This window comes from Triturus cristatus, chromosome 10 (genome assembly GCF_964204655.1).
Source record: "Triturus cristatus chromosome 10, aTriCri1.1, whole genome shotgun sequence".
Taxonomy (NCBI): Eukaryota; Metazoa; Chordata; class Amphibia; order Caudata; family Salamandridae; genus Triturus; species Triturus cristatus.
In genome coordinates, this window is record NC_140593.1 from 291,960,317 (window position 1) to 291,984,282 (window position 23,966).

Below are 23,966 nucleotides of genomic sequence, written 5' to 3' on the forward strand. Positions count from 1 at the left end.
TCTCCGGGTTGCCACATCTGGCTCCCACCTGTTCCCAGGACATAAAGGTTTGAGCTATAAAAAAGCTACCCACCTCAACAAAGCTGTTATCCTTCCATCTTGATAGGAGACGAGAATGCATCTGCAGCCCTAAAGATCTACTTTCTTCAAGTTTTAAAAAAATGTAGCCAGAAGAATCAATTTGTTTAAAAAAGCATAAAAGGCGTTTAGAGAAGTCCCGTAATGTCTTATACCGGGATTTCTTGGGTAGTTTGGTTGTTTTAAGAAAAACTGATAATTGTGTTCCAGGCTCACTAAGCATTTTTTCATAGAAAAAGATTTCTGTCAAATCATTACAATCTAGTAGACGAGCAGTTATGTCTAGTAGGGCAGCCCCATAATAGATTTGGATATTGGGTAGAGCCAATCCCCCCTGATCTGTTTCTAGTTGTAATATGGGGAGCTTAACTCTGGAGATCTTATTATTCCATATAAACTCTCTGAACATTGAATCAATTTCTTTAAAAACCTTTACATTTATCTTTAGAGGAACATTGATAAATAAAAAAATTAATAAGGGTAGAATAGACATTTTTAAAAGCCCAACACGGCCTATCAAAGTCAATGGTAAAATAGACCACTTATCCAATAAACTTTTGATCTTACATTTCATTGTCGTATAGTTCAGGCTAAAAAGTTGATCAACTTGGCTAGAAACATAAATGCCTAAATACCTTATTGGGTCTGTTTTTAACGCCTGGAGTTTTAAATTCGGGGGTAGAAAATTATAATCATTATTCAATATTAACATTTCTGTTTTGTTTTGATTTATTTTATAACCCCCTAATGTTCAAATCTACTAAACTCCGCTAGTACCTCACTTCAGTTCATTTCATCCGGATATAAATACAAGATTATGTCATCTGCAAATAATTTCATTTTTGGCATCCCATCAATGGGAGCTCTAATTAAAAGATTATCCCTTATTCTACATGCCAATGGCTCTATAAAAAACGTAAACAAAATGAGTGACAGGGGGCACCCCTGCCTTGTCCCACGTTTTATTTCTACTTCCCCAATTGATTCGCCATTTATAATCAGCCGGGCATGAGCTCCTTGATATATATTCTTAAGCATTTTTATAATTTGGCTGGGGAACCCAAACTTTGATAAACCAATAAAAAGGGCCTCCCAATTCCCTAAGTCAAATGCTTTTTCGGCATCGACCATCGTGATAAAAGAGGGTAATTTATTTACAGTGACATAATCAAGAGTCTGAATTAGAAACCGGGTATTCGTTGACATAGATCTACCTAAAATAAACCCAGTCTGGTCCGGATGAATTAAAACTTGTGCTATAGGAGTAAAACGCTGTGCCCAAATTTTCATTAATATTTTAAAATCTGCATTCAGAAGGCTGATCGGTCTATAAGAGTTAACATCTTTTTCACTCTTCCCCTTTTTAACAAAACTAATCAAGATGGACTCCTTAAAAGTTGTGGGAACCTTACCACCCTGCTTAATGTAATTAAATATTTTTCTTAGAAAGGGGGTTAGCTTCTTCATAAAAGTTTTATACAGTTCAGTCGGGAGCCCATCCGCTCCACAGGCTTTTGCCCCCGGAATTGTTCCTATAGCCTTTTCTATATCATCTGTGGATATATCCATGTGGAGCTGCTCTACCATTTCTCTTGTAAGGCTGGGTACCTCGACCTCCTCATAAAATTGATTAATCTGCTCTAATCCAACCTGGTATTGGGTTGCATATAATTTAGTATAAAGTTACAAAAATGTTTGCGCAATCTCTCCTTTTTCAGTTAAGAGGCCATTATTACTCGGGTCAAAAATTTCATTAATCATTGCTGTCTCTTGCTTTGTTTTAGTCAACCCAGCAAGCATTTTGCCAATCAACTGGTTTTCTTCGTATACTCGTTGCTGGTAAGCTCTTGAACTAGCTATCTCTTCCATAATGAAAAATTCTTTTAATTCATATTTAACCTTAATCAGATGCCTTTTATCCACCTCTAAAGCTGCAGACCGATTATTTACTGCCTTTGTTGCCTTTTCAATGTTCTGTTGAAGATTATTAATTCTTTCTCTCCTCTGCTTCGTTTGGGCAGAGGAGTAGGCTATTATTTGGCCCCTTAACGCAGCCTTAAACCCGCCCCATACAGAGAATATATCTGCCGTGTTCTCATTTCTATTAAAAAATTCCTCGATCCATTCCCCCATATTATTCACCCACTGAGTGTCTTGTAAGAGGAGTCAATCCATCTGCCACTTGGATCTTGGTTTCACATCCTCATTAATTCTTATCTCCACTTTAATTAGGGAATGATCCGAAAAAGGGTTTGTCAGTATATTCTGTGCTATTATATCCCAATGATTTGGTTATTAAAAAAAAGTCAATTCTAGATGCTGTATTATATTTATTAGAGTAACAGGTAAACTCCATCTTGAGGAGATTAGCGTCACGCCAAGGATCCATTAAAACATGTTCTGCTATTAAACCTTCTATCACTTTTTTGGTTTGGGGTTTCAACTCTTTTTTTTTCCTATTTGAGGTATCGTTTTTTAAGATTTGGATAAAATTGAAATCCCCACCCCAAATAATCTTCCCCGGTACCCCCCTTAGTGTTTCCCCTATTTTAAGCAAAACTGAGTTGTCATCCATTACAGGAGCATAATAGTTTACAAAATTGAATGTAACACCCTTTAATCTAGCTTCAACCCAGATCCATCTTCCCGGAGGATCTCTTAATATTTGGCCGAATTCCCAGGGAAGGTTTTTATAAAAGTATACAGCAACTCCTCTACAAGCCAGTCCAGCAGAGGCAAAAAAAACCTGTGAAAACCAACGAGGAAGAAATAAACTTTGGGAATTTGTTTTTAAATGTGTTTCTTGTAAAAACAAGACTTGAGGTGTCAGGGAAGTAAGCCATCTAATAAGGGCCCCGTATTTCTGTTTATTTAAAATCCCGTTGACATTCAGAGAGTATAAACTACACAAGTTTGTCATATCCTACACAATTCATTATTCCTTCCACCTACTACTTGAAAAGCATATCGTAGCCATAACCTGCCTAACTTTACCAACCATAACCTGACTAAATTTACCTTTTCTACTTCTGCTCTGCTGCTGCTCATTTTTATTTTGCTTTTACCCCCCCCACGGATCGGAGGTCCTCCCTGTCCCCACCACCTACCACTTGCCCACCCCTTGCATTGTGGAAACCCCCCTAGCTGCCACGCTACCCACATTGCACCCCTCCCAAAACCTTATGGGCGTCTTGGAGTTACGCCTGAGGTGAACCGCCCCTTATCCCCCGGATCCCGCCCCTCTAGTTTCTTTTTTTTTTTTTTTAATATATTTATTTATTTATTTATTTTTTCCATATATCCTATCTAAGTTATAAAACCCAATGTGCTCAGCTCACTACTTAATTTAGTAGTGATATTGAAGCCCAGGCCTGTCATTAATATCACAAGGTGGTTGCAGCAACACTTTTTCACATCACACCCAAGATCTCTTACAATCCACCTACCATCACCTACTAGATCCTTCTGAGATTTCCTTCAACAGGGCCTGGGCCTCTTCTAGATCAGAAAACATAAAAAACTTTCCTTTCACTAGAACTCTAAGTTTAGACTGGTGTGCAATTGTAGCTTGGGCACCATGAGCTTTAAATAGGTGGAGAATTTTAACAAATTATTTTCTCTGCCGAGCAGCGGCTGCTGTCATATCTGAGAATATTCTGCATTTACAAGTCTCTGTGACTGTAAACTGTCTCTACTGGAATGCCTGTGCTAAAATTATTTCCTTTATTCTACTGTCTGCAAAGTTCAGTAGTATTGTTCTAGGATAGGTAGAGTTGGGGAAGGGTTGTGCTGGGACTCGATGGGCTCTTGTTATTGTGAGATTTCCGTCGACTTCTGACAGAACTTGCTTTTTAATGAATGAGCTCACCCACTGAATTGTTTGGGTTCCTTCCAACCCTTTCGGAACACCAACAATTCTGAGGTTCGACCTGCGAGAATAATTTTCGAGTTCCTCCAGCTTAGCCTCAACAGTAAGTGTCTTTTTTTTTTACCTCTTTCACCTCTTCCATAACAATAGACACTTGATCCTCTAGCACTGAAACCCTAGACTCTGCCTCCTGCAGTCTACTCGGGAGCCCCGCCATTGTCTCTTCCATCTTTACCAACCTTGAGTGCAGGGCAGCGATCTCCGCTTGTTGTGTATTTTTCATGTACCGTATTTCTTCAAGGATTAGATTTAGCATATCCCTAATGTCTAGCTGATGCGTTTTCTTGATCTCAGCACTCTGGCAAGCATTGGTAGGTTGATCTTCCATGCCAGCATTTACCTCTCCTGCCTTGGGATCTACTTGACTCAGGAAAGTTGAGGGCAGAGATATGATCTCAGCTGGAACTGTTCTCCTACTCTCCATTGGAGTGGCAACCGCTGACCCTGTAAGCGGACGCGCCGGTACCTCTGTTATAAAATCACAGCTTTTATTAATTTCCTTTAATTCTTTTTTATCACATCTTAGGTTTGAGATCGCTAACATAGGGGGTGATGTAATTGCTTTAGCCAGGCCTGCCTCTATGTCCTCAGGGGGTGATACCAGGTCGAAAAGTCCATCGTCCTGCAAAGGTGCAGGATTGCTAGAAAGAGATTCTTCTTCGGAACTTTCTAAGGTAATCTCTGCACCCGGTGAAATGGAATTGTCTCCCCCATCCTTAGCCTTAGCACCACGCAGTACCGCTTTCTTTGCCAAGGTCTGGCGAGTTTTCTTGAGGTGGGCTATAGTCTCCTTAGTAGCCTTATTGGAGGTGTTACAATCTTTTAATGGTTTCCCCATCTTTTCTCTTACTCCTCCCTTTTGCGCCGAGGTGTCTTTCTCTCTATTATATGCCTCTTGCGTCTTTTTTCTCCTCTTCCCCTTTGAGTAATTCTTTTAGCCTTGCCAACCGGACACATTTTCCTAGCCTCCTGCCCTTCAACCTTGGACCTCTTCCACCACCACTCCTCACCTCTCTCCTGCAGTACACGACGTCAGCTCCGTGGCTCCTTGACTCCTTTTTTTCTTTTTTTTCTTAATTTTCCCCTAATTTCAACTTGAAGAGGCAGCCGTTAATCATTATATTGTCAATTTCCGAGCTTTTTAAACCATGCACCCGCCAAAAGTAGTCGTTGTCCTCGATGCCCCCCCACTGCCTCCGCGCATCAGCTGTACTGAAACAGAGGAGCTAAAGAGCCGCAGATCGGGAGCCAAAAAGCCGAAATTTCTTTGGCAGATTATTTCCCGCTATACTTCAGCATGACTCCCGGCAACTCCGTTAATCATCGCACCACCGCGTCTCACAAGCGGGACCCAGCCGCTACGTAGCAAGGACGCCGAGTAGCCATCGCCATTGCCGAAAGAGCCTGGGGGCGGGATCCGGGTCTCGGGTCACGGGTCACGGGTCACCTGCCGCTACGTGCAGGCGTGGTGCTCCATCCCAGCATCAGCCGCGACGATACTTACCTTGAGGAGGACAAAGTAAGGTGATATCCTCCACCCCTTCCTTTTGTGTAGAACGTAAATAACTATATCAGACCCTCTAGTACGTAACTATGTCACTACACGACTGGCTGTATTATATGTATAAGTCTCTACATGTTTCAGCCCAATTTTCACCCCTGAAGGGGGAAGCACATGCAGAATTGGATCTAGTATAGCCAGGTTTGCATGGAATTTGCCATTCGAATTCATAATCTGTGTTAACTCACTAAAAGATACTGGCAGGAATCAATAATTCCGACCCTAGTATATCACCGCAGAGTTAGCGGGGATCTCAGAATGAGGGCCAAACTGTTCAGGTTTTAAAAAAAGTGTAAAACCCATTTGTGTGAATGCAGTAAGTATTCAAATGACAATAGGCACTAGTATAAAAAAAACTAGTACAAAAACTGGACCCAAGGCACACATGAGGCCATTGGGCATGGATGCAGATTGGCCAAAATACTAGTAGTGGCCATCACATCACCCACCCTTTGAACTACAGTGAAATACCTGGGTGTTCCCTTGATGGATCTCTATTTGCTGCTGTGGGGATAACAGTAGGAAAAGCTGTGGAATCTGAAGACAAAAAGGCAAGGAGTGGAAAATGTAGACACTAAATAGGGCTCTGCAAACCCTTTCAACATTTGCTTCTGCTACTGCCTTCATGACCTCTGACAATAGGTATAATAAGGGCAGAAACAGGGGAACCATAGGACAAGCTAGCTGTGGCAATTACTACTCTACAATCCCTACTTGATGTACGTGTCTGCAGATTGCAAAAACTGTAATCAATAAGATCCCTTACATTATCATACATTTAAAATGTAGCAAGGTGGATTATTAGCTGGGGTGGATGGGAGGCCACCACAATAAATGTATAAAAATAGAGAAAAACTTTTTAGTAAGCAAAAGGACATACAAATGACAAATATCCAATAAGGTGAACCAGAGAAATGAATTTTTAAAACATGAGGTGGAAAAAGCATCAAGAACAATAACATGCCCAATGAAAGTTAATAGTTGTGGCACACTGGGACTAGCATGCAATTTCAGGTTGACTGCAATGGAGTTGGGGGTCAGATATACCAAGTGGATTGGTCCCAGTGAAATTGAAAAGTTCCTAAGTCCCACCTCAGAAAGGGGCTTTGTCACATTTTGGAGAAAAATTTTGACATTTCTTCTAGTCCCACTGCAGAGAGGGACTGTGTCAGTTTTTGAGGAGAAAGATCCACCCTCAAGCAGGTTGTGGGTGAAATGTTAGGCACCACAGTGGAACTGAAGGCCAGATATCTGAGTCAGGTTGGTCCCACCTGTGCTCTGGAGCTTTGCAAATTTCACAATGAAAAGTATCTATGTCCCAGTGCATAATGGAACTTGGTAATTTTTTCAGAGATGCAGGGACCTTTGAGTGGGGCAATTCTGAAATCTAATCCAATGATATAAAAATGCTGGTCAGATACTTATTAAGTGAGGTCCCGTTGAAGCCCTGGCTGTATGTAAAAAGTTTTCAAAAGATTCCAAACTTTCTTCTGGTGCCCAACAAAAATTGTAGGAGTACACTTCTAAGACCCCCAGGACTGTAAGAGACGCAAACAGCAGGGCCCCGTGAAAGCCCAGTCCCTACTGGTTAACTAGGCACTTCAGGAAAAAGGCCCCCTGTTGTGTGCCTGTGGCCAGAAAGGGGGTTAGCCAGCTAATCTTGATGTCTACATCTTTATCCTGGGTACAACTGGAAGCAGGTCCAGCCCTCCAGTCCTCTCACAGGTACCACACAGCAGGCCCAGTCCTTCTTCTATTCTTTCACAGGTCTAGAAAGTGTTACGAAGATGTTTCCTTTCTGGATGCCACATTTATGCCTGCCAGCAGCTAGTGACTCACTAACCAATAAGGTAATGTTCCCAGGAGCAATCCTGACCACTTTTGTAGCAGTTCCTGTTTTCTCTACTGCAAAGAATCCCACAATGAGTGCAACCTATCTCTATAGTCCCAGATGGGGAGACCAGAGCCTGTGTTCCCATTGAGAGATGTAGGTGGGTAATGAGCAGTCCCCTCATATGAGTCACTGAAACACAGTTCTTGGCAGTAGTTTTCCTTTCAGTAGGTTTGGTGCCAGTCTCAATATTGGGCAAGGACTATGCCTACCTGAATCAATATTTTAATCCACACTCTAGATTTCTTAAATGACAGCCAGGGCCTTCCACAGTAAAAATAGCTTTTTGGGGGTTGTCTCTGTAGGGAAATCATAACAGTAAATTACTACATGCCCCATTTTTAAAACTAAGGCACCCTACTTTGTGGCCTACAAGGCCTACACAAGGGGTGACGTATTAATAGTTAATAGGAAGGCTTTTCCCTGTTAATTTAGTTTTTTTTTTGTCAGGTTGGATTTCAGGTTGAAAATGCAGCACAGCAGTCTGGCTACAAGAGTGGATCTGAATCCATGTTTTACCTGTCACAATAGTAGATGGAATGATAACTTTCCATGCCACAGGTGTACTTTCTACAACATATACCATTGTGGTCAGGAAATGCCTTTTTTGCAGGATCACCCCCACATTTTGCAGGATGTAGTGCTGGTTTGCTGATTCTGAACAGTGCCTGCTGACATCCAGCACCAAGTGTAATTGCTCTGATCCCTAAAGTGTATATGCAGTTGGCTAATACCTGATCAGCATATTTCCCTGACCTACAAGTCCCTAGTACATGGTACTGAAGATATGGGTATTTTAAGCCCAGCGGTGCAGGGGAACACACCCTATGACTTCGGGTTCTTCCTGTTTCAGACCTACAGAAACACAGAGTCTTCTGGGTGAAGTCAAAGATCAGTTTATTGGCTGCAGACCAATTACAGGTATCCTAGAAGTACAACAGCGTGTATGTTCTCAGGAGACTGCTAAAAATCACAGAAACGGGCTTCTTCTTAAATACAGAATATCCTGCTTCAGGCATACATTCCTTAGTTTACGATATGGCTATTACATGCATACATTACAAACGAAAAGGCAGAGTCATGATGACCATCCCACATTCCAGTTAAGCCAGCCCGCAATTATTTACCCAGCAAGGCTCAGATCCCACATCAGATATCGATAGGCCCCAATAAACATGAGCATCTCCTGTTTGGAAAACAAGCCATGAAGCAGGAACAGTCAGGTGCGAAAGAGATTAGCTGGAGGCTCGTGTAGGATGAAAAGACTTTATGGTGTGTCAAGCCCTGATGCTAATCACAGGTGGCCAGAGGACGGGGAACTCGTGGGACCAGTTTGACCTGGGGCAGCGGAGCCAAGCTGCCCAGGTCACAGAAAAGTCAATGGAAAGGCACATGTGCTCTAAAAGGCCCGTTTTCGCTTCATGCTATGTAGCCTATGTGAGGGCAACCATAAAATGGCCACCGCTTCTAAAATGGAACCCACGTAGTGATGTATAATAGCGTATACACAGTGCATTCATAGCTAAAACGTTACAAAAAGCACTTGTACATACCGCATTAACCATTCGCGGTTCACTAATACCGGGATGGACAGGGGTAGGGCCCTGCCTCCTACGCGGTCCCAAATTCTAAAGTACGACAGACCCTCCTTTTGCCCTTACATAGGCAATAACTATACTCATTTCAATCCGAGTCTAGGTCAATATTCACGAAGTCATGGAGATGTTGCTGTAGCATCATCCTATTACTTAGCTCGTCCCTCGATACAGGTTTCCTTACACATAATGTAGCACAGAGGCCACATATCGCAGGAGCACACTGTATGCACAGACAGAACAGGAAAAGGATGGCTAAGATCATTCCAATGACCATCAGAACTTTCCAACCCCAGGCAGATATCAGTTCCCAGAACCACCCCACTAGTGACCAATCTCCTTTATCCACGTGTATGGACTCAGATATTTTATGTAGTTTGGAGATGGCTTGATAAACTGTTGGAGCATTGTCTGGTATGAAAATGCAACAACTAGATTGGATAACCTTACATACCCCACCGCGGTCTGCAAGTATGACGTCTAGAACCATGCGGTTCTGCAAAGTCATGAGGCGATCCGCCTGGAGCTCAGCTGTCAAATTACCAAGGGCACCAGCCGTGACATTAACAGTGGATTCAACCACACGAGTCAGTTGTCTCAGGTTCCTACTATTAACCATAGGTCCCCAAAACGGCAGGAAACCCAAAAAGAAATCTCCCGCTTCCTGACCGGCAGTATCCTCCTTACCAATCACGCCTCTCACAACTCTGGTCTTGTGATAGTCAGAGGCGGCAGTAAATGTTGGCGGTAACAGATTTGCAATATAACATGTGCCCGAGAAGTCAGGGGGCAACCATGTATATGCTCGGTCATTGCAGATAAAATATGTACCCTTGGCAGCCAAAAACGCAGGGGAAAACTGTGACGGAAAAGTGTACGTTTCAGTTCAGTCACTTCTTCCCAGTTGAGCTCTAGGATTCTGACCATTACCTTGCAAACAGAACCGACCTATGTGGGGTACGACCCAGATTGGGGATGAGATTTTTCGCTGTCTTTCACCCAGACTAATACTATACCCCGTCGTGTTCCACCCTACATAAGCTCTCAACTCTTCTTTGGGAATGGATGAGTATGCATCGATATCTCTACTCATATCGGCAACTCCTTTCATTAAAGCTTTGTTGTTTGTGCTAGGTCTGATGGAACGCGGTTGTCGCGGGGAGTAGGCATCTAGTGCATACAGAAACATGGTCTGGAATGCCCCTGACGATCCATTGTAACTATACGGCAGCACTAGATAGGGAATACCCTTATTAATAGTATGTGGCATTAAACCACACACCCAGCAATTGGTTGTATTCATCACTAGTTGGTGCTGGTGCAGGAGCTGGATAAACGAGTTGTTTACAAATTCAGACCGTCTAGCTTGTTCATGTTCAGGCAGAGGGTGAAAAGAGTGTGAGGAGACAGTAGGAGGAGGTATAGGCTGTACAGTGGGTGCAATGGGCTCTTGAGAGGAGAAGAATACAAATCCTACAGTAAACACTACCATACTACATAATACAAACAGGCATAAAAATACAAAACGTTTGCTCTTCGTTATTTTACACATTTTTGCTTTAAAGTTCATTTCCTCAGTGAGTCTCTCCATCTTAAAAAACTCCATCCTCTAATCGTGCCGCTCGCGGCGGGTGAGTATCTTCTGCTAAGGAGTACGCCTGTCAGTCCAGGGAACGCCCTAGACCAACCAGAACCGTCGACCTAACGTCTTCGGCCTGTACCCCAAAGTCTTGGCACCGCGACCCTGCGGCTGAACCCGGATGGCGGTTCAAAAAACAAAAATCAAGAAAGTACTTTAGATGGGAGAGCTCTGGTTATCAAAAAATAAAAAGGTAAAAGAAAAAGAATATTTATTTGGCCATAGGCCTTGGTCTTAGATTGTAATGAAAACGGCCAGGTACTGTTTGATCTTGAAACAAAAGTTCAGGCTCTGTAGTGTCCAATCGAATTGACGGTGGCACAGCTTCTTGCAAAATATCGTCACTTTCCTGTGCTGAAGTTGTGCCTTTTATGCGTGCATCACTGAACGGCACAAAACGAGGTACAGTGTCTGTTTCAGAGTCTGCGATACCCTCCTGGACCCACTGGTCATACGGCAGAGGCAAAGGTATCCTCTTCACATGGGCGCCGTGGATCCAGTTCTTTTTCCCCTTTACTCGAACAGCTGACCTCGTAGACAGTAGCACGAGATGATGGCCAATCCAGCGGGGCTCGTCGTTGCTTTTCCGCTGGAAGTTTTTCACGAGGACCCACGTGCCAGGTTCGATAGGGTGTCCAGGAGCCTCAGAGGCCGGGGGGAGAGTACCATGCACCTGTTGGTGTAAAACACGCAGTTTAACCGTCAAATCATACAAGTAATCAAGCAGTACTGGGTGTTCGATTTCACTGAATTTCGTCGGTCTTGGCACGCCCCATACATTGGCCGGGCGGCCAAAAACGACCTCGTAGGGACTAAGACCCACTCGTGAATGCACAGTCATTCTGGTGGACAGGAGTGCTAGAGGCAGAGCGTCAGGCCATTTAAGACCTGAGCTCGCTTGGATTTTGGCCAGTTTGAGTTTTAGAGCGCCATTGTAGCGCTCTACTAATCCAGCTGATTGGGGGTGATTTGCAGCGTGAAATTTCTGCTTTATACCTAGTCCCTCACACACATTCTTCATCATTTTACCCACAAACTCACTCCCATTATCACTCCACACCATTCTTGGCATTCCAAACCTAGGGAAAAATTCCTTCACAAGGGCTTTGGCTGTGGATAGAGCAGTGTTATCTTTTAGAGGATAGGCCTCTATCCATTTTGAGAAAGCGCAAGCAACCACCAACACATATTTCAGGTTGTTGCACCTCTCCATGTGGATAAAATCCAACTGCAAAACTTCAAATGGATATGATGGAGGTGCAAAATGACCAGCTGGAGTTGGGGTTCCCCTACCAGGGTTGTACTTCAAGCATACCATACAATTCTTGACCACATTCTCTGCACACTTAGGAATTCCAGCATTCTGCCATACTGGAGCCAACAACTTACAGATTCCTTTCGTACTGATATGTGCCATTCCATGTGCCATAGTAACCACTGGAAGCACATATGCATCAGGTAACAACCATCGCCTATGTTCTGACAAATCAATCCAACAACCATTCTCATCCAACCTACCCATACTTTCTCTCCACTTGCTCAATTCTTTCTCTGTGGCTTCAGCTTGAAGGGACTTTACACTCTCTATTGTGTTTTCACACATTCCAACATCACCAACCCATCTGGCAGGGCCTGCAACATACATTCGAGTCTTTACATCTTTTGCTTCTTCATCAGCAAACGCGTTACCACGACCAACATCATCAGTGACTTTCTTGTGCGCACTGCATTTCATAATCGCAACTTGTGATGGTAGGGTCAGCGACTCAAGGAGATCATTCACCAACTTGCCATTCTGAATCTTAGCTCCATGCGAAGTCAGGAACCCACGTTCTTTCCACAATCGCCCAAAACTATGAGCCACGCCAAAGGCGTACTGGCTATCCGTATATATGTTCACTTTCATTCCCTCAGACAACACGCATGCGCTCGTAAGGGCAATCAATTCTGCTGCTTGAGCCGAATTTTGTGGCACACGTGCAGTTTCCACAATCGTGTGCAAAGTCGTGATAGCATATGCAGCAGTCGTATCACCATTTGGAAGCTTGAAACATGAACCATCCACCCATAAAGTACCATCACACTCAGTCAGGGGAGTATCTTTAAGATCTACTCTCCCTTTCATCTCTTCTTCTGTTCTGAACAGACAATCATGTTGCTCAATCTCATCTAGGTCTGCTGGGATTGGTAATAGTGTAGCTGGATTTAATGTGTTGCATCTCTTTATGTGTATATGGTTTGCTAACAGTGTCAGCTCATAACCAGATAATTGCGCACTAGTTAAGTGCTGTGTCTTGGTCCTGTTTAACAATGTGTCCACAGCATGTGGAACCATAACAATCAATGTATTATCCATCACTAGGCCAGCAGACTGTCGAATAGACATAGCTGCGGCGGCTGTGGCTCTCAGACAACTTGGCAATGCCCTCACTACCGGGTCCAAGGATGACGAAAAATATGCGCATGGACGCGGTCTGTCGCCAAAAGGCTGTGTTAACACTGATAATGCGCAACCATCTCTCTCATGAACATATAATGTAAAAGGCTTGCTGTAGTCAGGGGTACCCAGCACAGGAGCTGAACACAATGCATTACGCAATTCCAAACAACTTTTCTGACACTCTTCAGACCATGGAAACGGATTCGGTGTGTCTTTGCATGTTAATGCTAACAACGGTTTTGCCAACAAGGAAAAATTGGGAATCCAATGCCTACAGTATGAAGTAATGCCCCAAGAAAGCACGCACTTCTCTCTGTGTTCTTGGCACACTCAACTGTGCAATGGCTTGAATTCTTTCTGGGGTCAGTTTCCTTCCCTCCTTCGATAAGAGATGACCTAAGTAGGTCACTTCTTGTCGACAATATTGCAGCTTTGAGAGAGACACTTTGTGATGAAAGGCAGACAAATGACGCAACAATGACAAGGTAGCGTTTTTGCAAATCTTTTCAGTATCCGCAGCGATTAGTAAATCGTCAACGTACTGAATAAGAATAGCGCCACTGGGCAAAACCAGTGCATCAAGCTGCGCTTTTAAAGCCTGACTGTATATTGATGGACTCTCACAGTAGCCCTGGGGAGCGCGTTTAAAGCGGAAGCTTCGGCCTCCTAAACTAAAGCCAAAAATGTCTCTGCTCTCCTCTGCAATTGGGATGCTAAAGAAAGCATTCTTTAGATCGATCACTGAGAACCATGCAGCGGAGGCTGGAATCATGGTTAACAAGGCAGTTATATCAGGGACAACTGGAAACTGTGGTACAACAATCTTATTAACCTCTCTAAGATCAATCACAAATCTGTAAACAGGTGGCTGTGAAGGGTCCGTTCATTTTAAGACAGGTAAAACAGGACTATTGCAAACGTTGCCTCTTGTCTCTTCAATTACACCCTTTTTAATCAAATCACTGACAATTGCTAACAATGCTTTCTGACCTTCATTGGAGATCTTGTACTGGGGAATGCGTGGCAATCTGACATTGGCTTTTAAAGTGACCACATATGGCGGTATTTCCAAAAGACCCACATCATTGGGACCAGTAGCCCAAAGGACATCCGGAAGGGATGATAATTCAGGTGGCATTGCATTTTTAGACAAATACATTGGGGAAATCACTTTCTTGCCTAATGTAAGCTGTACTCCTGAGGGAGAACAATATAGTGTCGCATGCAATCTTTTTAGCAAATCTAATCCTAACAAATTTTCACCACAACCTGTTGTTAGGATGAGGGGTGCTTATAGCTCACAAGGACCAACAGAAAGTGACATAGGACTAGAAATCGGGTTCCTAACTGGGGCGCCAGAAAAACCTACTGAGACATTCATTTCGCCAGACAAAGGCGCGCCAGGGAGTTTTGAATGCATGATTGAACTCTTTGCAGCACCAGTATCCAGCAGAAAGGGCTCCATTACATTTGCTGTAGTTACTTTAACATAGGGTCCGCTCTGATCCACTGGCACTGAAACAACTCCCTCTCTCTGTCTATGGCTGTCCTAGTAATCGTTATCTTCTACATTGTCATCTTCTGCATAATAATCATTATTGTAGTACTGAGCTGTATTACCAGACGCATTGGCTTGCTGATCAAAGCTATTTATGGTATTTTGAGGTGGAAGAGGACGCGCGTTCTGGGGAGCATTTCCACGCCCTCTACCTCTAGGAGCTTGCTGACCACCTCTACCTCTTGCGCCATACGCATTACTGTTACGCTGCATTAATTTAGGGCAACTATATTTAAAATGACCTTCCTCTTTGCAATATGAACATTGGTTGGGACCTACAGGGATACGTGGTTGATAATACCCGTTCATTTGCTGACTATTCTGAAATTGTTGGGGTTGCTGATAGATACCTTGTGTTTGCCTATAATTACTCTGTCGTCCACGTGGCGGATAGGCCTGCTGCAAAAGAACCTTTGTCTTTAGTTCTTTCGTTTTCTTATCTGTTCTATCCTTCTCATCTTTGTCTCTATTCTCATAATACTGTGCAGTAGCCAGTATTTGCGCTGAAGAGGAAACAGCCCAAGAACTTTCTGAGTCTTTTAATTTCTTACACAACTCAGGAAGTAGATTCTGCACAAATTCATCAACATATAACCGTTGGCCACCTTCAGTGCTCATGTCTTGACCACTGTGGTCGATAAACGTTTCTTCAAACCTGGTAAAGAAATCAGACACTGTCTCATCTTTCTTCTGCTTACATGCGGATAGTTTATCCCAATTTACGCGCATCGCAGGCATTATAGTTTTCATGTAGGTAATAATTCTACCAGGGAGTTCTGCTACTAAAGGGTCAGGTTTCGCGCCACCAACTTGGCCAGCGTCTGCAGCAATGATATTAGCCCATGTGTTACCCAATTCTGCAGCGTGATCTACATTACGAATGGATCCCCATAAAGGCTGTGGAACAACATTCCCAAACAACATATCTATGCCAGCCAAATTCATTACACATGATTCTGCAGTTTGTGATAACTCCTTATAATAACCGGTAGGGTTTTTACGGGGGTCAGGCAATGTCTGTTTAAGCGCTAACACTTCAGAACGCTTCCATGGAACATGTACCCAAACACGCTGAAAATGAGCTGGGACAGCTGGATTAGCATTTAAATCAGCAGGTCTCCACACTGGAGGAACCTCAAGCATCGGATATTGGCACGCTTTTACCTTTTTCCCCACAGGGAGTTCCTGTTCGAACAATGATTGCTGACAATCGCCATTTCTGAAGGACAGTAAAGTCGCAACTGCTTTATCTACATTGGGACCCACAATTGTACCTTTGTCAAAATCAAATCGCACTCGACACAATTCCTGTGGGTTTGGGTTTGCACCATTATCCTCCAATTCCTCACAGAGGAAATCACACATTTTGTCAAAGACATACCTCTGTGTTGGGGCATCCCATTGGTGAAAAACGGTAACAACTGATTCCACATCATAGGATGAAGGGAAACCAATCCACCTACGCGCCAGATGATCTAACACCTCTTTCTCGTCGGGACCAGGCAGCTGACTACGCAATTGCTTACGCTGTAAACCAGGGGTCGCACTAGATGACCCAAAGAGAGGCGACATTAAACTAGTAACTACATTAGCTAGTCGTTGTCGTGCTGAAGGAGAAGTTGAGGCGAAAACGGGGGGATAGACAGAGGGAAGAAAAACAGATTCAGATACAGGTACCTGGGTAGTGTAAGAAGGAGCGCCTGGGGAAACCGCTGGCGTGCTAGGCAAAGTCGCAGGAAGCGCGGGGGTAACAGGTAACAAAACTGGCGACCCTTGAGAGGGCTGCACTGCAGGGATAGGAGCCAGCTGAAGAGGAGCTGGCGGCTGTGGGAAGGCTTGCGGCATATTTACTGGAGGCTGCACATTTACAAGCTGTGGAGGTGCAGTGGCATTTTGCGCATATGGGGGTGGCGAACTTAGCAAATGGGACATTAGGGAATCTTTCTCTTTCTCTTTTGTCTCATCTTGCACAAGGGGTGACAAAACAGGGTAACATTTATCAATCCCTAGTTTGCGCTGTCTGTGCAATTGCTCATTCATTTGTTCCTCCTCATTATCTTTAAATTGCACAGCTGCTTGCATCAATGACTGTTCTGCTCGATTTTCCCGGCCTTCTTGTGTTAACAAGTGATTGAATGTGACTCCAGTCTCTTACCATTCAAGCCTAAGGGTTAGAGTAGTGAATGGAGCCTATTTACTAGGCACTTCGACATGATTCTGTGCTCTTCCCCATAGATCAGGGCTTGCACACATAGCCTAGGGGATAGATTCGTTAGTATTAGGGATAACCTGTTCTGTAGTGAGGGTATTTCATGGAGCTGTGCTGAATTCAGGCCTGGTAGGCCTCAAACGGGAGAGACTCCATCTTTCTTTCTGCTTCGGCAGCTTGGGATGCTTCTAGGCCAAGAGTAATGTTTTAGTTATGAGGTGTTATTCGCTTGGAGAGAACCGGTTCAGGCCGGCCCTTATCGAAGGATTGTATTTTTCTTCATGCCGAAGACACTACATCAGGCCGGCCGGCTGGGAACGTGTCCTTGGTACGGGGAGGTACAAGAATTTGGTGGGCGGCAGGTTACGGGCCGGAATTTTCCATGAGGAAATGCACCTCTATATTAGTGAAAGTCTGAGGCAGTTACATGTTCAGTCCGTAGGCGGCATCTAGCCGTTAGCAGTAAAGCTACTACTTATTCCAGGGAAGACAGACGCCATCTTGAAGGCGGAGAAGAACTGAGAGAAAGATGCTTTCCTAACAGAATAGCCAGAGAGGAGAGAGTAGCCGATAAGGAAGAGGTCCCAGTGACTCGGAGAAGGGTGATTCCAGGCGAGCCGAGGCACAGACGAGAAGGGAGCCTAGATGACCACTGAGTGCAGGCTACATACTACTAAGGTGATGTCGACCCTTTCTTATTAGAGTGTACAACTTAATCCTTCACTTTTCTTTGCAGGTTATGTGTCATATCGTAATGTTATGTGATTGTGTATGCAATGAGTAATAAAGTATCCAGTTTGTAGTGAACCAACATGTGCTGCGTGTTCTTGTATAAGAGGGTAGCCTATTCTTCTAGTCAGCTGCGCGCTACATGAACAGATGTTAACCCTGATCAGGTAAGTGGTAACTGAATAAGGGAAAGAGGAGCCCCTCAAACCTGAGAACAGGCTATGCCCGAACTGGCAATCCTTGTGTGATCTGATGAATAGTGAGACTGATTCCCTATTTGTATGTTATGGTGATCATAGGATGAACTGTCGTATGAGACTGCCGTCTAGGTAGAGAGGTCTGGATTCGTAGGGGATCGCGAGGCCGCCGATTGTGCTGATACTGTCGTATGGGCAGAGAGGTCTGGGTTCGTATGGGACCGCGAGGCCGCCACTTGTGATACTGTCGTATGGGCAGAGAGGTCTGGATTCGTAGGGGATCGCGAGGCCGCCGATTGTGCTGATACTGTCGTATGGGCAGAGAGGTCTGGGTTCGTATGGGACCGCGAGGCCGCCACTTGTGATACTGTCGTATGGGCAGAGAGGTCTGGATTCGTAGGGGATCGCGAGGCCGCCAATTGTGCTGATACTGTCGTATGGGCAGAGAGGTCTGGGTTTGTATGGGACCGCGAGGCCGCCACTTGTGATACTGTCGTATGGGCAGAGAGGTCTGGGTTCGTATGGGACCGCGAGGCCGCCACTTGTGATACTGTCGTATGGGCAGAAAGGTCTGGATCCGTGTGGGTTCGCGAGGCCGCCGATTGTGAGATCTTGGTATGCATAGTAGGAACCCCCTGTCCTTAGGTGATAGATATATGTGGTTGTAGGATTGTAAATAGGTTCTAGGGAGGGGGTAACGTTCTGGCTGGGTTAGTGAGGCTCTGATGAGCGGGTTCTATCTGATCCGAAATCCCAAGCAGAACATTTGGCGTCACAAACCGTTTACGAAACCTGTGTGCGTTGTGGTTGTATTGTGTTTTCCTTCGGCGCGTGCGTGGTTTTGTTTGTATATTATTTGTATCTACCTGCGTGTAGTTTTCTTTTCTCTTTCTTCTTTTTCTTTTTCTCTTTTTCTTTCTTTTCAAAAATGTTTTCTAGAAAGTCGAAATCTACTTTTAAGTTGCCCGTTGATATTCCCGGCTGGGATTCAACACCTTATGAAGCCTTAGCCCGTGAGTGGGCTGATTCTACTGGTTTGAGTGAGAATTGGAATTCTTTTTTGGAGCCGGCTAATGTGATTACTTGTTTACAGAAGGCGCCGGTATCTAAGGGTGATGAGCTTCCCGTTTTAGGGCGCTGAGGTTGGATTGTTCTGTCTGCGTACAGGATTCTCCATGAGAGGTTGTTGAAGTTGCAGAACTTGCATAAGGATTTGGAAGCGAACTTTGTTGAGATTCAGAATGCTTATACTTTGTTGCGGTGTCAAAATAAGTTGCCTGCTGACAAACTTGAGACGTACCAAACTATTGCCGAGAGGGCGGCTGTGCGAATTGCTCGTTATAAATACAAGAATCGGCGTGGTCGGGTTTCGACGCGGAAGGTGCGTCTGGTCCTGGCGAAAGCCGGACTGGATTGGAATCCTGATGCATGGGATGGTAATATCTGGAACTCGAGTGATTCTCCTTCCTCGGGTGAGGAGTCTGCCAAGCGCGAGTCCTCTCGCTCCGGCCGTGCTTGTAAATCTGCTTCTTGCGCCTCTGATGGTGCACCCCGTGATTCCGCTTGTCCTTCGAGCGGGGTCGATGCATCTTCCACTGATTGTTCCTCTACGTGTACTGGTCGAGCTCCTTGTGATGCTCATCCCGCGGTCTCGGCGCATCCAGTTTTTCGACGGAAGGTGCAGCAGGCTCCCGGTGCTCCGAATGGTATTGCTTTAGACTCCTTGGAGGATTTTACTCAACAAGAAATTAGTGATATTTTGCAGCGATTTCGGCAGCGAGTTGGTGAGCCCTTCATCACATGGATGGTGCGCCTTTATGAACTGGGCGCTGCTGGCATTATGTTGGATGCTGGTGATTGTTTGAAGTTTTTTTCCTTGAGTTCGGATTCTACTGTACAGGATCATTTTCGTAACTTTAATGGTGGTGGTCAAATTTCTTTGCTTCAATTGGCGACTGAGGGTTGTAATCAAAAATATCCTACTGAGTCTGACTGGCCTCTGAATGACAAACCGTGGTATACTTTGCGCGATGCTGCGCAACGTCTCAAAGAGGAGGTGATGAAAACGGCAATTTTTCTGAATACTGCTGACCGGTTGCTTGATGGTTTCTTGACATCTTCTGTGCGGAATCGTATTATTCGTTCTTCCCCTGTTGCTTATAAGCAGGTCATGAATCATGATGACTTTATTGATTAATCAGACTGGTAACATGTTATCTGTGGTGCTGGAATCGGTACGCCAACTCGGTGAATTGGGTGAGTGGTTTAAACCTGAACGGCAGTCCCGGCCTGACACTCGTACTCCTGGTGACAATAAATTTACTAGACGTGATATGTTTTTTGCTCTTATGGCTGATGGTGTGCGGAAGGAGGACATTGATGGTGAGACTACTTCTCGTTTGTGGGAAATGTTTCGCAAAAGTGGCTTGGATCGAAAGGAGGGTGCCCGGCGTGTTCGGATAACTGAGTGTGATCGTGGTGTTTCTGACGGTAGCGATGATGACGACCGCCGTGGGCGCTCTGATCGTCGTGATGATCGACGTTATGCGCGTGATTTGTCCCCCCGTCGTGAGAGAGACAGGGAGAGAGAGGGGGAAAGAGAGAGGGGGAGAGATGATTATGTTAACAGCAGACGTAGAGATGATAGGGATCAATCCCCTGAGTTGAGAAGGAGAGAGGATCGACACATATTGGCCGATCGAAACCCGCAGTACAATGCAGGGAACAGTAATCCATTTCGTAATGGAGATGGATATGAACAGGAGGTATCGATACCTAGGAACCGTGAGAGTCTTTATCCTGATTTATCCTGGTACACAGAACGCAGTAAAAAGGACTAGGAAATAGGTCAAGCTCCAGTACACAGATGGGCTCACAGAGATAATAGACCCTATGTAGATATTGATATTTATTGGAGACATCGTAATATCCAAAGGGCCCGAGCATTGGTAGATACAGGAGCGGAGGCCACTCTTATTCATGGAAAATCAAAGAAGTTTAAAGGTCAGCCTTTTACAATTACCGGATTAGGTGGAAAGGAAACTCCCGCAGTTCAAACCTTACTTGAAATGAGAATAGGTAGAATTCCTAGAAAAGAATACTCTGTATTAGTGGTGCCACTCTTAGAATTCATAATTGGAATTGATATTTTGAAAGGAATGACTTTGCACTTAGATGATGGATGTTACCAATTTGGAACTAAACATTATATATCGTCCAGGCCTGTACGGGTTGGTCGTTTAAGAATGCCCCCCATAAAAGTTCCCCAGGCGACAAAAGTGGTTCGTCAGAAGCAGTATCGTATTCCAGGTGGTCATGAAGAGATTAGTACCACTATTCAGGAGTTGGTGGATGCAGGAGTTATAACCCCAGTTACTTCTGCTTGAAATAATCCTGTTTGGCCTGTACGTAAGAGTGATAATTCTTGGCGCATGACTGTTGATTATCGAGAATTGAATAGACACACACCCTCTTTGACTGTTGCAGTACCGGATGTTATTACCCTAATTGAAAGAATCCAGAAACATCCAGGTACATGGTATGCGTCCATTGATATTGCTAATGCTTTCTTTTCGATTCCGATTGCCCCTGAGTGTCAGGAACAATTCAGTTTTACGTGGAACGGGCGTCAGATGACGTTTAGAAGTCTTCCTCAGGGCTATGTGCATAGTCCTACGATATGTCACCGGCTGGTGGCAGAGCATCTGGCTGAGGTACCAGTTCATCCACAAATTCAGATATGTCACTATATTGATGATATTTTGATCCAAGGTGAATCACAAGAGGAAGTTCAGACCCAATTGGATAGAGTCATTGAGTGCTTGCGTTAGAAAGGTTGGGAAATCAACCCGGATAAATTACAAGGTCCGTCCCAGGCTGTGAAATTTTTGGGTATTAATTGGCATGAAGGGCACCGAGAAGTGATCCCTCAGGTTAAACAGAAAATTCTTGATTTTGCAGTTCCGAGAAATAGGAAAGAAGCCCAAAGCTTCATTGGTTTGTTTGGATTTTGGCGCCAGCATATTCCTCATTTGAGTCAAATATTGGCCCCTTTGTACCAGGTCACTCGTAAAAAGAATGCATTTGAATGGGGTAAACCACAGCAAGATGCGTTCAGTCTGGCAAAAGAAGCAATTCAGCATGCTCTGGATTTATGGCCTGTATGTGATGGTGATGTGGATTTGAATGTGTCTGTACAAGGCCTTTATGCGAATTGGAGTTTGTGGCAGAAACAAGGCAAGAGTAGAGTACCGTTAGGTTTCTGGACCAAAAAGTTACCTGATGCTGGTGAGCGTTATACACCTTTTGAGAAACAGCTACTTGCATGTTATTGGGCTCTGGTGGATACCGAGCAATTGACTTTGGGACATGATATAGTTTTGCGACCTGAAATTCCTATCATGCAGTGGGTTATGAGTTCGCCGAAAACTCACCGAATTGGACACGCTCAAGAGGCGAGTGTGATTAAATGGAAATGGTATATACAAGACAGGGCACGTGTGGGACAAAAAGGAGTTGCATCTTTGCATGAGCAGGTGGCACGGGCGCCATCAACTGAAACTGAGAGTGAATGTTCCGTACCTTTAGTACAGGAATCTCCTGTTAAGTGGGATAAACCTTTTGATGATTTGTCCGCAGAGGACAGAAACCATGTCTGGTTTACGGATGGTTCAGCAAGGTTCATAGGGACGAAACGGCATTGGAAGGCAGTGTCCTATAATCCGATCACACAAAAATTGCTGAGTACAACTGGTGAGGGTAAGAGCAGTCAATTTGCTGAACTCTATGCTGTTTATCAAGTTCTGAAACAAGAGTTACCTGGCACATGTCATATTTTTACCGATTCTTGGTCTACTGCCAATGGACTGGCAGTTTGGTTACCGACTTGGCATTCCCATAGTTGAAAAATCCATTCCAAGGAATTGTGGGGAAAAGAATTATGGCAGGAGATTTGGGAAATGCTCCCACAGAGTACTGTTACAATCTTCCATGTGGATGCTCATACCCCGATAGACTCTCTTGACAAATTCTTTCATAACATTGCAGATGAGAAATCTAAAATTGCTGAGGCAGTGGTGGACACGCAAGATTCTGATATTGCGGGATTGGCGAAATGGGCCCACCAGAAAGCAGGACACTTTGGAGAAAAAGCCACTAGCAGGTGGGCTGCTGATCGAGGAATTTATATTCCCCTAGATTTAATTAAAAATGTTATTCTACATTGTCCCATTTGTCAGCATATCAGGCAGCGCAAAGTGCCCCAAATTGTTAAAGGTCATTTACATCGCGGGAAATTGCCCGCTCAGATTTGGCAGATTGATTACATTGGTCCACTTCCTATGAGTAGGAATTGTCAATATGTTTGCACCATTGTTGATACATACAGTGGCCTGTTGGTGGCCCTTCCCTGTAAGCAAGCTACCCAATTGAATACTATTAAAACATTGGAATTGATTATGATGTATTATGGTGTGCCATTCCAAATTCAATCTGATAATGCATCCCATGTTCATGGAAGATTGGTACAGGAATTCTGTGTGGAAAACAATATTGAATGGGTGTTTCATATACCATATTATCCACAGGCCTCGGGTCTTGTGGAGAGGTTGAATGGCCTGCTAAAAGACCAACTGCGCAAATTAACAGATGACAAGTATAAGAATTGGCGAGATTTTTTGCCTCAAGCGCTATTGATTTTGAATAACCGTCCTTTTCTAAATGCTGAATCCCCACTTATGCGTTTGTTTCCTCCGAATGTTAATGCTAAACCCAATGAGATCAGAGAGACTGTGATGTACTGGGAGATTACTCCCGGAGCTTTGGCTCCATGCAGAGCGACCCCAGGGTCGGCAGGTTTAGACTTGCATGCCATGGATGACACCATTATAAAAAGTAAAGATCGAGTCATCATTGAAACAGGTGTTGGTGTTCAGATACCACCTGGAAATTTCGGATTAATTGCCCCTAGATCGGGGCTGGCTGTAAAAGGCATTCAGGTGCTTGGAGGAATCATTGATAGTGATTATCAGGGAGAGATTAAGGTGCTCCTGCTGAATAGCAGTGAGGTTGACTTACTGATACATAAAACTGACCGAGTGGCTCAATTGCTAATAATGCCTGTCTTCAGTGGTGAGATGGCAA